This window comes from Pogona vitticeps, chromosome 2 (genome assembly GCF_051106095.1).
Source record: "Pogona vitticeps strain Pit_001003342236 chromosome 2, PviZW2.1, whole genome shotgun sequence".
NCBI lineage: Eukaryota > Metazoa > Chordata > Lepidosauria > Squamata > Agamidae > Pogona > Pogona vitticeps.
In genome coordinates, this window is record NC_135784.1 from 3,934,304 (window position 1) to 3,951,158 (window position 16,855).

Genomic DNA, 16,855 nt, shown 5'->3' on the forward strand with positions numbered 1-16,855 from the left:
TAATCTAAGTCTCCCCAGTTGGCACGTTCTTCCACTAGTGCACCTCCCCGTGAGGTACACCTAGAAGATTACCTACGCGCCTCAGACTGTCCCTGACTAGACCCCCCTTGCTCTGGGCACACTTGCCAAGGCTTTGCTGGACCGCTGGACAACTGGACCAGCCGTATCCCACACGCTGGACACCAATCAATGTGACAAACCCAGACCTACTGGGATATGTCACACAGTTACACTAAGCTGCCACCAACCATTCCCTATAAAAAGTCACACAGACCAGGGATGGATTTTTAAACAATAAAAAGAATAAGGTTTATTTTAAATACACACAGGGAAAAATAAAACAATCAGGTGAATAGATAAAGTAACGTGGCTTATTCTCACTCATACAAGCATACAGTTTGGTTCACCCAGAACCCTTAACTTGAAGCACAGACCCTGAACCTATCAGTTCTGGCTAACCAACAGACACCTGAACCTATCAGGTTGGTACTCTGACACACAGTAGTACCCTGTCTGACACACAGACTCCCACAACAGCTTCTTCTTCCCAGCTGCTGCTTCGTCACACCCCAGTGTCTCTCAGCGTCTCAGCATCTTCTAAACTCTTCACACAGGCATCTCATATTTATACAGTACAGCCCCTCCTCCTGATGTCCCGCCTTCCACTCCCCATAGGATGGAACTTTCCCTCCAAACCCATGACAGACAGGTAACATCAGTGCTTTGGCACGAGTATCCCCGTACTCCAAAAGAACCGGTTTGCCAAACTCCTCTCCAACAAGAACCCCTTCATACTTGCCATCACCAAACAGAGGTCCTTCGAAGTGCTCCAACGGATCACCAAACGGCCTCTCCGGCTTGGCGATGATCTAATCCAATCGAAGACCAACGCCAAGAACGCGTGGTGCCATGAGCTTCGCCGGTCAGTTGATGGGAGAGACCTCTTCGGCCAACCAACCAACCCGGCAAGTCATCACTGGCTACGATTCCCAGATCGGGTTTTCCCCCGTCTCCATCTTCGTGGGGTGCAACTGCGTGGTGGACCCCTACCTACCAAGGGCCACTCAGCTCGAGGGCGTGGACTTTCCAACCCCGACAAAGCCTGCCGAGGTCCTTGCCAACAACCAGAGACCATCAATCACATCCTGCAGGTCTGTGAGATCACGCATGACGCGAGGTGCATGCGCCACAATAGGATCGTCCACAAGACAGACCAGTTCCTGAGGCGCAATGGGCTTCAAACTTGGGTCGAGCCCATCATTCCATCTGGCTCCTCCTTTATCAAGCCGGACATTGTAGCTCTCAATAACAACCACCTGGTCGTCCTGGATGTATCTATTGTTGGGCGCCATAGACTGCAGGAAACCTGGGACATTAAAACATCCAAGTATAGCTCCCCCGCTTGCACTGCCGCCTTGGAGAAGTGGCATGGACTATCCATCCCAATCCGCCACTCCCCAATTGTCATCTCCAACAGGGGACTGTTGCTGTCTAAGTCTGGCCGTCATCTCCGCTCCCTTGGACTTTCCTCCCGTGACCTCTGTGACATTTGCTTTCTGGCCATTGTTGGCTCCCTCCGGTGCTATGATTTGTACACCCGAAGCACTTCGGAAAAACACCGACAGAGTCGGGAAGCCGGTTGTGTATGACTTGCCCTCGGGCACGAACTTCCTAGATAAAGACGCCATTAGCGTAAATACGCCTCAGAGTTACATGTTACATGCTGGTGACAATCTGGTGTATCATACCTGTATGTTTAACTGTGTGATTCTGATAATAAATGGTAAATAGCCAAATGCCTCGTCATCTAATTAGTGACGCGCATGAATGGATGAACGAGATTCCCACTGTCCCTACCTACTATCTAGCGAAACCACAGCCAAGGGAACGGGCTTGGCGGAATCAGCGGGGAAAGAAGACCCTGTTGAGCTTGACTCTAGTCTGGCCCTGTGAAGAGACATGAGAGGTGTAGAATAAGTGGGAGGCCCGCCCAGGCGGCCGGTGAAATACCACTACTCTGATCGTTTTTTCACTTACACGGTGAGGCGGGGGGCGAGCCCCGAGGGGGGGCTGGACCAGGTCTCCTATCTTCCTTTCCTCTTCTTTGTCCCCTGGCCACCCCCACCTCATGTTGGTAGACTGCCCCCTCTCTGCCGCCTGCGGGGAGGGCCGGCTTGCCTTCTCCCCACCATGGGAGAGACAGCCTGCTGCCGGTGCTGGCCCCTCTGGCCAGGCGCCCTGCCCCTCCTCCTCCCGCACCCACTGCCCTGGGGCTGAGCTCCTAGGGCCTCCGGAGGCTGAAGCAGGAATGGGGGAACGTGACAGCTTGGCTGAAATTATTTTTTGGCTGTTTAAATATTGTCATGCATGCTACAACATTCGTGCTGCCGTCGCCCTTGGGGCTAGTGTTGCTCCTTCCCTGGGCGTGAACCAGTCAATCGGATCGGTCAGCGTTTCTCAACTCTCGGCTGCCGCCATCCTCATCGTTACAAAGGCCTAATTTTGATTGAGCCTTCTTAAGATGGCAGAGACCGGCGGCTTTAGCGCGGAAAGGCGTTAGCGCCGAAAGGGGTAGAAAAGGACACCGGCTCTCTTTCCAGGGGAAAAAACCATAAAACGGGCAGCTGGAATCCCGCACAGGGGGCGCAAAATGGAGGCGGCTCCCAACAACATCATCCTTTTCCCCTTCTTAATCCTTGCTTTCAGAGCTTCCCCTCTTCACTCTTTCAACAATCTCAGAGCTGTGTTGCACTGTTTTGAAAACCAATGTTTTATTTTTTATTTTCAGCCCTCCGTATTTCATTCAGAATTAAGTCTCAGGAGGGGGTATTTATTTATTTAATTTTATTTTTACCCACTTCTCTCCTTTAAAAAGACCCAATGCAGACTATCATTAAAAAACCATTTTAAAGCTAACAGAAGGAAGTATGCAAATACTAAAATTCATCAAATACAACACTAAATAAAGGGTAAGCTCTTTTATACTGGGGAGCCCTTTCCTAGATCAGAAAAACTGGCCTTCAACCTGGAGGGGCAAAATAAACCTCCAGGATGCTGATGGATTTGGGGTGAGGGAGCTGAAAAAGTTTCCTTACCCTCCATTCTGCCCCACAAACCTTTCTGGTCCCTCTCTCTGAACACCCTAGACGTTCTTCCCAGAGCCACGATGTGCTTGCTGATGCTGGAGAACTCCGTGGAAGCAAAAGTCTTGCCCAACCAAGAGCCATTATCAGGAGACCCTTGAAGGCGCTTCTGACAGCGATCCAGTCTGCACCACAAATGACCAGTAGTCCTGGACTGCCGCGGAACTGTGTTGCTGCAGCAACCACGTCAACAGACCAGGCTCTGGAATCCAGCAGAGGAACCACTAGGAAATAGATGCCTCCCCTTTCCCCGAAAAAATGTCTTGGGTTAGTACCATGAATCCCTTCCTGTTCCTTCAAGTCCCTGCTCTTAATATTCTAGGTTGCACCAACATCAACAAGGAAGGCAAAGCAAAAGCTAAACAAAAAAGTGTGGCACCTTAAAGATTAACTGGTAAATTTCAACGTAATACAATATGCATCGTGAAGATGAAGAATGTATCGTGGAAGAAAAACTACCCACACACTGTTCAGCACAAGTCGCAGAACCTACAGCACTGAGAAGGGCACCGCAGAGCTCCAAAGGCAAAACCACCAACGTTTATATGGACAGTAAGTATGCTTTCAATACAGTGCGTGTGAAAGCTGTTTTGTGAAAGGAGAGAAGGAAAAATGTGAATAAGCCGCAGATCCTGTTGTTACTAGACACCCTAAACGTCCCAACAGCTCCGGCCATTATGCATATCAAGGAACACAGCAAAACACGGGACGCTAGTTTACAAGAAGGAAATCACCTGGCCAATGCATCCTCAGCGACAAGAATGTGCCACCTTGACACCTGCAGGAGCTCTATCAGCCTTGAACAACGTACAAATGGAATCGTAGAATCATTTAAAAATGAAGTTGGAAGGCACCTACAAAGCCATCAAGTCCAGCCCCCTGCTCAAGCCAGGAATACAATCAAAGCACACCTGTCAAGTGCTTATCAGGTTTTTTTTTCTTGAATGCCTCCAGTGTTGGAGCACTTACCAACTCCTGAAGAAATATATGGAAGCCAAAGACAAACAGGCCGAGGAAAACCCTAGAGAGGTTTTGTGGCGCCAGGAGGAAAAGGATTTGAGCCGAGAGCACCAATAGGCCACATTGTCCCTGAGACGCCTCAACACACCCACCTAGGGGGCAAGGGATAGGAAGAGATGCTTTTACAACATTTAATAGCACCTGGCCTTGAGGTAGGAACACTCTGTGCGGCAGCACAATCTTTGTCTGAAAACTAACCCAAAGAGAAAAGGCCCACCAGCAGCAGTCGGACGACGGGAATGGGCACTTCATCCCTTCCAGAACCTCCAAACGGAGATTTCAGAACCGCCACCAGCAATGGGATGCTGATACTTACTTATCATCCTGGATCAGCTTCCAGGATGGGGCAGTACATTTCCAACAAGAACTAATGCAGGAAAAGCAGGTGGCCCAAATCTTGCTGAAAGACATAACTCCCATAGATTTAATACCCCAAAGTAGGTATAAACACAGACTGCATTTCGTAAATACAGTGGTGCCTGTTACAAACAGCTGTGATGTCACCTGTCCTTCAAGGTTTAGGCTGGAGTGTTAACATCCAATGGTGGTCGGAAGGCGGGACATCAGGGGGAGGAGCTGTGATATATATGGGTGTGTATGGGGGTGAGAGATAGATCAGGATCAGTGAGTGCTGAGATGAGATAGTGATCAGATTGTGTGGAGATATGAGTCTGTGTGAGCTAGAGCCTTTCCTTATGTGATTACCTGATTTATTTGTTTTACCAATCTTAATGTACCAATCAATAAACTTTAGTTATTTTGTTTAAAATCCATTCCGGCCTGAAGATACTTATTGCAGGGAATGGTTGGTGGCAGACTACCAGAAGAGTAACAGTGGAGTGAGGTAGCGACCTTCCCTTGTGAGGCAGAAGGAGGTCGTTACAGTGTCCTGCTTAACAATTACCCCACTCCATGACAAATGCGCTTCACAATGTTTTAATAGGAAGAAATTGCTTGACGATGATCAGTTCCCTGTTTCAGGAACCAATTTTTTTCTTTATGACAATCTAAAATCCGCTGATCGTGGGGATTCAAAATGGCCGCCCGCTGTGCAAAATGGCTCCCTGCTGTTTTCAGGACTGCTTTTTCTCTTTACAGGCACTGGAAAATGCCGTCCTATGATCTTCACTGGACGATTAGGTATTTCACCCATTAGAACACATTAAGCAGTTTCTAATGCATTCTAATTGGCTGTTTACTTTCGCTTGACAACTATTTCATTTTACAGCGATTTTGCTGGAACAGATTATCGTCGTGAAGCGGGGCACCACTGTAAACTAATAAACATCACAAACATTTTGGCTTCAAATGGATCTTGCACACAATAAGGACCTCAATGTTCAGGCCAGGTCAAGAGTTAATAGAACTCTGGAAGAGTCAGTAGAAAGAATTTTCTGTGTGGGAAATGCCTTCACGAGATGAAATAAGTTGCCAAAGGAGATCCATATAATTTGTTTAAGAAAAGCAATGAAAGAAAAAATATTGAGTCAGTAGAGAGAAAGACCTGACAATTAGAGGGATGAAGATTAATGTGCTGAAACAGGTGCCTTGGAGTATGTGGGGGAAAAGACTAGAATATTCTTTCCTCACTAAAATATTAATAGATAGAAAAATCCCATTCCAATGGCAAAATTCTGAAGGAGTTTCTTTGAATTGGGAGACAATATAACTTGAATAGCAAAATGAAAGCTAGAAACTGAAGCTGTCAGAAAAAGATTTACAATTTTCCAGTGGAGAAACAGCAGAAGAACAAGGAGGAGAAGAACAACAACAACAAGAGCTAGAAGGTGAAAAATCAAGTGCTCCACCGAGGAGAACCAGAGGCAAAGAACACAGAGATAAAACTGGGTAGTAAAAGCCGCTCAGATGTCTAAACAAGTAAAGCGTTGTCAGTGAACGTAAAAGGGCTGAACTCGCCTCAGAAAAGAAGAAAAATGTTCAATAATTTTTTTAAGCTAAGGCAGAAATCATATTTATCCAAGAGTCCCATGATAAAGAAACGTATAAAAAGCTATTAGAAAATCCAAAATTGAGTAAGACCTTTATAGCCTCAAATCAACAAAAGAAAAAAGGATTAGCTATGTATATAAAATGAGAATTAGACCCGAAATTGGATTACGCTTTGGAGGATGGGAGATTATTGATGTTGGAAATCTCTAATGAGGGAGAAGAAATATTACTGGTGACTATATATGCACCAAATGACTCGCAACAAAAATTTTTTATCATCAATTGAAAACTCAGCTAATACAAAGAAAAGAACAGAAAATGTGTATCCTGGGAGATTTTAATGCAATCTTGATAAAGAAAAGGATACATCAATGGCAAATGGAAATGGGAGGAAGAGAACAAGAAATGTGATACCCAAGGTGTTTTTGGAAATGGCAGAAGAATTAAATCTAAGCGATATATGGAAAATCAGTTATCCTAAGAGAAGGGACAATACATTTTATTCAAATAGGCACAATTCATGGTTGAGAATCGATAACTGTTGGATCTCAGAGGAACTTACACATCAAGTGGAAGAAATTGAAATTCTACCAAATACATATGCAGACCATAACCTTATATCAATGACATTAGGGAAAGCAACAAGATCTCTTGGAGATTAAATGATTACCTATTGAGAGAGGAGATCTTCCTGAATAAAATTAAAAATGGGTTAAATGTTTTCTTTCAAATTAACAAATCCCAGGACACAGGGATGATAGTGATATGGGATGCTGCCAAAGCTTATTTCCGCGGTTTTGCAATAGAATTAATGCACAAAGAAAAAAGGAGAGAAATAAACAATATCAAACATTAACAACATCCCTAAAAAGAGAGGAAATGGAACTAAAGAAGACTCAGACAGCTAAGGACTGGTTAAACAAAATAAATATTCTAAAGTATAAAATTAACTTACTAGAACAAGAGATGGAGAAAGAAATTAAATTTGCTAGCCACATTTTTTAAAAATGCGAATAAACCAGGAAGATGGTTAGCACATACAATAAAAAAGAGAGAAAAAACCAATGATTACTGTAATGATGGATAAGCAAAGAAAGGAAGTATATAAACAAAAGGAGATAGAAAAAGAAATTCAAAATTTCTATGCAAAATTTCTACAAAAAGAGAATTGGCACAAGAGAGACAAGTGAACTACCTAAATAAACTTCCAGCATGAAGATTAAACTCTCAACAACTGGAGAAATTTAAAAATATCCAATGAGTAAGATCGGAGAAGCGTGGAAAAAACTGAAAAGTGGAAAAGCCCCCAGCCCAGATGGACTTCTAGCTGAATATACTACAAAGCATTTGAAGAAATTTTAAGTCCACACTTCAAGAAGTTAATTAAGATGCATAGGCATCCTTCAGTCTCGAGAGATTATGGTAACATGCTCTGAATCGAGGAGTGTCCTCTCCAGAGCATGAAGCCCGGGCAAGGTAATATGGAGGATAGGCTGTTACCCAAGCAGCAGATCCCCCCTCTCCACGTTGCTGAAATGGTCCAATGGAAAGGCAAGAGCCAATACAACTGGTTCCAGCAACGTCGCAGGAGTTGGCAGAACGACACATGCTGCCTTCGGGACTCCAGCTCCGGATTTTGCCTCAAGGTTAACTCCTGAAGCCTTTTCCATGAGTGGATGTAGCCACAAGGTAGTGGAGGTTTGAAATCAGTTTTCCTTCTCCTAAACGGGCTGCCTTCCATGGTTGACGAGTCCCACCTACCTGGCCTGCTCTTTAATAGTGCAAAAGTATGATCTGATCATGAAAACTTTCCTGACTACCCGGCTTATGCAAATCTCATTGGCTTTCCTATTTACCATATTAAGGCCAGATATAAAATTCGATAATTTCAGCGCGCGGTCCTGGGACACCCTCTTTTAAATCAGGAAGTCCCACCCCTAGGCCCCACCCCCAGGCCATGTGCTCAGGAGACAAAAAGAAAGCCCAGGAAAAAAAAACTCAGCAAGGCATCCATGCAAACAGACTTTTAATTAAGATGAGGGGGGGGAATCCCAAACTCATGGAAAGAGGCATATATATCCTTAATACATGAGAAAGAGACAGGGAAAAAAATCAAACCAAGAATTATAGACCAATATCTCTCTTATATGTCGAATATAAGATATTTGCAACCATATGGCCAAGAAGTCTAAAAGAGGTAATTAAAGAAATAATACATAAAGATCAAACACATTTCGTTCCTAAAAGGAAATTATCATGAAATATAAGGGCAATAATAGATATTATGGAATATTATGAAATACATCCAGAAAAGCCGATGATGTTAATCTTCTTAGATGTAAAGAAAGCTTCTGATAATGTCAACTAGGAATTTATGTTACTAAAATTAAAGGAGATGGGAGTGAAAGGAACTTTTTTTACAAACAATCAAAGCAATGTATACCAACCAGAAAGCCAGGATTAAAGTTAATGGCAATGTAAACTGGAAACATACAAATTGAACAAGGCACAAGACAGGGATGTCCGCTACCCCCGTTATTATTTATTTTAACATTGGAAATTCTGAACAGAAAAATAAGGGAGAATGACGGAATTAAAAGACTTAAAATTAGAAGAGAAGAATTTAAGGTGCAAACATACGTGGATGACCTTGTAATAATAATAGAAAATATGGGAGAATTAATAAAAGTTATAGAAGAATTTGGACTGGTGCCACGTCTTAAAATAAATTATCAAAACCCAAAATTTATGACCAAAATAGTAAAGAAAGAAGATGTGGATAAATTGGTAAGGAAAACACCCTGTTGAACCACTGCCCAAATCTCCAGAAATATTCGGCTTTCTCCCATTCTCCCATGAGGGAGAACTGTGCCATGCAACGAAACACGGGCGGCTTCTACTGGGACTTGAGCCTCTCTGGCCATTCGTTCCCTTGGCTTTACAAATTGACCCTGATCCATTTTGACGTGGAGAGTCCCTTACCTTGGCAGCATGCTGACACCTTCAGACAACGCCCAGGTTCCCAGAAGAGACCTTTCCCACTCCTGGAGAGCCTGCATCTGGCCAGTCTGCCTTTCTCTCTGGATCACAAATTCTGGAAATTTAGAGTGACAAAGGAAGAACACATCAGGACCTTCGCCAACCTAGATTATGAAGGAAGATAGACGGGTAATGGATTTTACAATGAATTTCCAGAAGGTAGAAAATTTATTTCTCTTCTTTAAAAAAGAGAGCTCCCAGAATCTCCCAGTCAGCACTGTCAGGTTTTCCGAGTTTCAATATGAAATTAAACAAGGAGAAATTGGGCTGCCCCTAAGGTTGTTATATATATAAAATAGAGAGAAATAGCCAAACGAAGAATACATCCTTGTTTTTAAAAGTAGCACAGTACGACTAGATGGGGCGGCTATAAATGTAACTAACAAACAAACAAATAAATAAATACATAAAATTAATGTAACTTCAAATAAGGAAAAGTGTATTTATTTCAGGGGCTCAACTTTAGGGGAGCCCTCCTTCGTTTGTGCTGCGTCTGTGTTTGGTAATTGCCTTTAATGACGATAGGGGGCTTGGCTTGGGTCCCGCTGCAAAAAGCGGGGGTTCCTGCTCGTACCTTCCCCTTGTTTCTACATTGCCATGATAGCTCAGGGCATGGACTCACCGTTCAGTGTATAGGATTTTTAAACCCATTTAATATACGCTTTTAAAAGAACCTTTATGATTTCCTGTTATTCTGCTCTATGCTCAGAGGGTCTTGAAAGGCTGGGGAGCGGCGGAGTGGAAAGGGGGAGGGATTCTTTACAGCCAACTCGGCTGTCCGGAGAGAAGCCTTTCGCTTCAGGCAGGCTTGTTTTTAGAACTGGTTTTAAATGCCTACTGAAGTTGTGTGCTTCTTTTTTAACATTCTTTGCGCTTCTTTTATTCTTTTTAACATTCTGCAAGAATACATTTCTGTTAAGCTTTTTCTAGTGTCTGTTTTTCACACAGTAAGCCGCTTTAGGGGCCTTTTCAGGAGAAAAGTCCAGTTCCTTTGGAATCAATGAACTAAATAAATACATAGCCTACTGGAGACCTCAGCTGAGATTCCCTCCTCTAAACAACTCTTATTTCACGGCTGCTGCTCCCATGGGTGGGTTAGCATTTTTCTCTTTTAGGCCACCAGGGTAGTTTCAAAGTGTGTTTTTTCTTAAACACCCCCCCCCCCCCGCTGCCAGGGTTATGGTTTTCCAACAGCTGGGTGGTGTAGAAATACAATGACTCGATTTAAAACTCTCACAGGGACAGGGGACAGGTCCTACAAACATTGAAAACAGGACAGCCCCCTTGGAAGCACCCCTTCTTAGGCATGGAAAGGAAGCACAGCCTGGAGAGATGTGCATCTGCCAGAACGTGGCCTTTCCAGCCGCTCTTCAAAGCACAGCCCTCTTTTCCCTCTGGGACCCCCCTAAGAGGGGTGGAAGGGGAAGGGGAGGCAGGGCAACCTCGCAGGGCTGGTTTTCCCTTAGCCTTCCAATTGGCAATTACCGGGTGGGGCGGGACATCTGGTTCCCGCTTGTCAGGCCTTCCTCCCAGAGAGGCTCTCGGGAAAAAGGACCATTCCGGGGTAGTAAAGGACGCCGACTCTCTTTCCGGAGGGGGAAAAAACAAAACACGGACCTGGAATCCGGCACAGGGGGCAAGAAATGGAGGCGGCACCCAACAACCGCATCCACCAAACATGCGGGCACTGACCTCAGGCCTATTTGCAGGCCCCCAACCCAACCCCGGCCATGCCCTGGGAGAAATATTTCTGGGAGGGGAGAGGTTTGGTGTAGGTAGATTAAGATATCTTTTTCATTTAGAAATAGTTTAATTTCATTTTTCAAAAATAAATTTTGTCTTTGGATTGTCAACCAACAATGATTACTTGATGACCCGCCACAGGGATGGTCCTATTATGAGAGATGAATTTGGAAGTTAACAAGTAACGTTTTACTTGTTTCTTCTTTTTGCAAAATGCTTCTGATTCTTCTTGAGACTTTGGTTTCTTTCCATTTTCAAACTGTGGACAAAAGACTTTCAAATGCTCACCAAACTGGATATGCTCCTTCCTTTTCCCCTTTTTAATCCTTCCTTTCAGAGTTTCTTTCCCCTGTTCACTCTTTCACCAAACTCACAGCTGTGTACCACTGTTTTGAAAATCAATGTTTTATTTATTTTTATTTTTAGCCCCCTGCATTTCATTCAGAATTAAGTCCCAGGAGGGGGTATTTATTTATTTAATTTTATTTTTACCCACCTGTCTCCTTAAAAAGGACCCAAGGCAGACTGTATAATTAAAAGGCAATATTGAAAGCTAATAGCAGGAGGTGTGCAAATACTAATATGCATTAAACAAATACCACACTAAAAAAGGGTAAACAAAAGCAACATCAAAAACACATTCGAAGCAGTAAGTCACAACCATCCATCCATTTAAAAAAAAAACCCACTCAGGTAACCCCATCACTCAGGAAGAGCCTGCTGAAGTTCTGTAGGCCGGTTGTTATTTTGATATGTAGCAAAGGAACCAGTTCTTTCTTAGATTCTGGGGAGCCCTTTCCTAGATCAGGAAAAGTGGCCTTCAACCAAGGGGGGCAAAATAAACCTCCAGGATGCTGATGGACGTCTTACCCTCCGTTCTGCCCCACAAACCTTTCTGGTCCCTCTCTCTGAACACCCTGGACGTTCTTCCCAAGAGCCACGATGTGCTTGCTGATGCTGGAGAACTCCGTGGAAGCAAAAGTCTTGCCCAACCCAGAGCCATTATCAGGAGACCCTTGAAGGCGCTTCTGACAGCGATCCGGTCTGCACCACAAACGACCAGTAGCCCTGGACGGGCTCGGAACTATGTTGCTGCAGCAACCACGTCAACAGACCAGGCTCTGGAATCCAGCAGAGCAACCACTCCTTTTTGAGTGAAAACTAGTCCGAAGCTTTCCCAGGGATCCGTGGTGGTTACGTAGGCTGGGCTGCCAGCTGCTTTCCTCGCTAGGGTTTCTGTGCTTGGAAGCAGCAGCCTGACTAGCAGCAAGCCTTCTTTTGAGAACAGCTGCCCAGTTCACCTAGCAGGACACTGGCCTTCACCATCCCTTCTGCTCTTCACCAGCCAGGAAAGTTTCATGTCACCTGCACACTTGGACACCTTTGCTCCTTATCCCTGTTCTCCAGTTCATTGAGGAGCAGGTTGAGAAGCACCGGCCGGTCCCAGGACAGAGCCCTGGGGCACACCGCTCTTCCCCTCTCACACCCAGTGTGGAAATGGCCCATTGACACCTACTCTCTCTTTCCTGGTTCTCAATGCCTTCTCAATCCACAAGAGGACCTGCCCTCTTATCCTGTGACCGGGAGTTCTCTCAGCAGCCTTTGGTGAGGGACTGCCTCAAACGCCTCAGTCAGAACTGTCACCTGAGTTCATATTTAAGAACTGACACTGGAAATCATCTTACTTCATTTGAGTGAGGAGATCCAGGCAAGAAACATAAGCGACTTTGAATCTGGAATAGCTTCGGTGACAGGAGTAGCCTTACTTCACATCAAAGAACTCACATTTCAATGAACGGGATCTTCATTTACATGGACTGCTCATTAGTGAACTCACACAGGGTGGGACCCGGAACCTGTTTTCTTAGCAGCATTCACCCTCTTTCACGTGAGATAAGTCACAGTGGTCCCCAAACCTGGGCCTCCAAATGTTCTTGGACTTCAGCTCCCAGAAATCCTAGCTACCAGAAGTGGTGGTGAAGACTTCTGGGAATCGTAGTCAAGGAACATCTGGAGGCCCAAGGTTGGGGACCTCTGAGATAACAGATCCAGGGCAAAAAAAGTGGAATGAAACAAGCTGCAGGGAATGTTGAAAGAACTACAATAATAGAAACAATTGTATAAAATATCAGAAGGGCACCTGTTTTCTTTCAATCTGTGGAATATGCTAGTATCTAAATATACAGAATGTGGGAAGACATTGGGTAAAGGAAAAATGTTTTTTTTTTTAAATCAAAGAAATTTCATGAGAGAGAATCTCAATCGATTCATGCTAGAAGAACTCTGGTGTGACCTTCCCTTTCCTCTTTCAGGGGAACCCAAACTTTTAATCTAGATGGGAAATACATGACCTTCTGTTTGAGAGGGAACATCTTCTGGCACAGAATGATTTTTTGAAAAAAAAGAAAGAAAAGAAACTAGAAGTGCAATAAGGTTGTATGTCTGGAGTCACTCTTGAGTTAAAAATGATGGAATTCCTGTTCAACTCAGTCTAATATAGGACAGGGTTTACATCCAAGGACTGTCAATGCAGAAGCACTTCTGTAGCGAACTTCACCATTTGATCTACACCCGAAACTGCACACCAACCAACCAGTTGAATTTGCTGCTGTGCCTATGGCACTGCTTCCTGGATATGACTTTTATTTCTGTTCAACTCTCACTACAGCTCCAAGTTCTGCAGGCCTAGCTACACAAGAGGATTTTGAGCTGTTAATGGGTGAATCACCTACTTTAGTGGTAAGACGACCAGAGTAGCATTAGTACTAAAGCTGAGATGCAGAAATTGGTTGAAGAGAATTATCTTAACCTTGTCCGTCACTAAGAGGTCTGATTGGACACAAGGCAAACTGGGTTAGAGGCAGAAAATGTGAGAAATGGCCACTTACGTGGAATATGAGAAAAAAATTAAAGACGGACATTAATTCCCAGACACACACTCCCTACTTGAGATTTTGTTGGCAGATGGGAAGGCTGTAGGAGAAGAGGAGGCATGAACATAAGAGAGAGTGACTCAAGAAAGGAATCCCCTGCCTTGCTTTTCCAAAATCTGGACTAGGTGATGGACAATAGAAATTCTGGAGGTGCTTAATTATCAGAGTCCACCTAAGTCAGAAGCAACTTGATGGTTGAAAAAGAAAAAATATCCTTACGTTTATGTTTCCTTCTGAGTAGAAGGTGATCCCAGCCCAATTTATGCCAACCATATTCAACCGTATAGGGATCCCTCCCTACCACTTTCCTGCCAACTTTCCCGTGACTAGAAGCTCGCTCAATTTGTACCACTCCGTCTCCCTCCCTCCGATCGGGACCTGGGGAGTTGGTCCACGGATCTGTGGAAAGCAGAAGGGCAAAGTAATAAACTTTTAGCAACGTGAGGGGAGGGGCTGTATGGACTATTGAGAAGGGAAAGGGTCACACGCATTGTAATACATAATTCTACTTGCCTCCTGAATGGCAGGATCTTGATGGTCGTATAATCCTCCTCCATTCCCATTTGAGAGAGGAACAGAGAAAGAATATCTCTGGGTAGAAAGAGAGAGATGTCAGGGTCGAGAGAATTCCACTGATTTGTGCTTGAATTGGAGGAGTCCTGTTTTTGACTGTGGATGAGATGGAAAGATCTCTGCTGTTTCCCCTTCTGTTTCTGTGGGGTGGGAGTGCGAAAGTGGACCCGTCCGGTCCCTCTTTGCCTTGCTGAGCTCCAGCCTCAATGCGGTGCTAGAAGAGAAATCACAAAGAAACGTCGTCGTCACCTTCACTTCCTCGTTTGGACTGGATGCTCGGACATCCCTTGGTGCTGGAGACCCTGCTGTGGCCATGAAAGGAAACCGAGCGTCCATGTGGATTCTGGGTTGTTTGATTACTAACTTTATGACAAGGGCTAGAATATTAATAGTTAGATTTTGGAAAGACAAAAATGATATTAAATTAGAAGATTGGTATGGTGAAGTATGGGATACTGCATTAAACGATAAATTGACTATTGAACTCAAGATGAAAAGAGGGGAAATAAGGTCTAATGTTTTTGGGTGTTTGCTTTTTGAGGTAGATTTGTTGAATTTGAATTAGTGAAAGGAAAGGGCAAACCCTCTAAACAACAATCTAAGCAATGTTGGAAAGGAAGTTTGTAATAAAAAAATTGTTCAATGAGGTCCAATCGGTATGGGGTGCACGGAAGAATCTAGTATATATCAAGCAATACTATTTGTATTTTTTCTGGGTTTTGTTGTTGTATTTGTTATTCTATAATAGTCACTGGAGTTTGCAATGCCAGGATAGGCACAAATGATGAGACGCTTTCTGCATGGTTCAATGTGACCTTTCCAGAACCTATCCCTCATAAAAATTTTAACCACAGGCAATTTAATGATTGTGTCTGTAATACAAGCAGTATTATTTGTATTTTTCTGTTTTTGTTGTACAGTATTTATTTATTTTTTAAATTTAAAAAGGATTCTGGGTTTTATTTTGGGGTTTCCATATATATTTTTTTTGTTTGAAATTTGTCCTCAATTTAAATTCAAACACTTTGGTACAAGTTCATTTTTGATGTTTTTAATTGCTTCATGTATTTGTAAGTCTTGTGGTAGTTTAATTGCTTTTTCATTTGTAATTTTTTTTGTGCTTTGAGTGAAGCTGTTTCTAAGCTTATGATGGCAACCTTTGCTGAAACATGATTTAAAAAAATGCCCAAAGCTTAAGTTCAGTTTTCATATATTACTAAGTGATGTGCTGAGTTTTACATAATCAGAAGACATTTAAGCATTCATACTTAAATGTTTTTTTTTACAACTGTAAGATGTTTAAACAATAGGACACCTTTGAAATAATGTTATATATTATGCTACTTAGAAGATATGTAGAAATAAAACTTGTAGTAAAAGTCAAGCTTTGGAGTTGCCTGGAATGATTGCAAGAAATAAAAGATTTGTTCCTCGATGCCCGGAGGAGTCAGGAACCGTTTTTGTCTGTTTCTATCCTGGGATTTACCCTCTGGGGAGGTTCTCCCTCCCTCAACGCGTGACACGGAACATTTAATGATAAATCGATCAGGACATTTCTATCCTGCGATGCCCTCCCCACACATACGCACACCGCCCATCATCCTAACATTACAAAGCGATACACACAGAGAGCAGAGGATGGGTGGCGCTGGATCAAACCACAGGCCTTAAAACAGTCAAAGCAGTAAAAGAACGTAAAAACAACTTACAGCCTCCAAAATAAGTTCTCCCCTGTTCTCCAGAAAAGGCTGTGTGGGCGGTGAAGGAGGCCAAGTTACTTTCTTTCGTTCCTTTTTTTTTCTTTACCCCCACCACCACCACCATTGGTGCCTCCAGGATTCAAGCAAAGGGTTGTGTGTGTCTCTGGGGGTGGGGTGGGGGGTTCTCCTGCCTCCAGGGGTGGGATCGGGACCCCCGAGGCATCCCATCTCCCCCTCCCCCACCGAATCAGAGAAGCAAACCAAACGCCTGCTTTGCAAGGCCTGCGTGCAATGCACAACAAGGGAGGGGGGGGTTGATCTAATTTACAATCCGGATTTCACGGAGAATCGGCGACGCCCCCCCCCGTCCGAAACCCTAGGGGGTTTAGGGGCGAAACCCCCCCCCCCCATCTTTTGCACACCTCCCAATGGCTCTCCTCCTTCGAGGTTGTAATCCCTGCATAAAGACCCTAAAGACGCGGGAAAAGGGTCAGGATAAGCGCCCTCTCGCCCGCTTTCGGTTTCTCTTTTGAAGAAACGCCCGAAGGGGGGGAGGAGCTCCTCTATCCTCCTTCGTAGCTCTAGGTTCCCCCCTCTTCAGGCCAAAGATGGGAAAGGAAACCTGGGGGGGGAAGGAAAACTGGGGGGGGGGAAGGGTGCCCCTGGTTTGGACTTCGAAGCAAAACTGGGTCCAAAGGGCAGGAATTCATCCCCCCATCATCATCATCATCATCTTTTATCGTCTGCTGTCATC

The 16,855-nt window shown here is 44.2% G+C and overlaps 1 long non-coding RNA gene across 1 annotated transcript; it reads right to left on the reverse strand.

Moving 5' to 3' along the window:
* Positions 1-11,212: 11,212 nt before the first annotated feature.
* LOC144587314 (uncharacterized) lies at positions 11,213-16,744 on the reverse strand. Its single transcript, XR_013542467.1, has 2 exons — positions 16,111-16,744; positions 11,213-14,615 (listed from the first exon to the last, which is right to left on the reverse strand). It is a non-coding gene; the product is annotated as an uncharacterized LOC144587314 (long non-coding RNA).
* Positions 16,745-16,855: the final 111 nt, after the last annotated feature.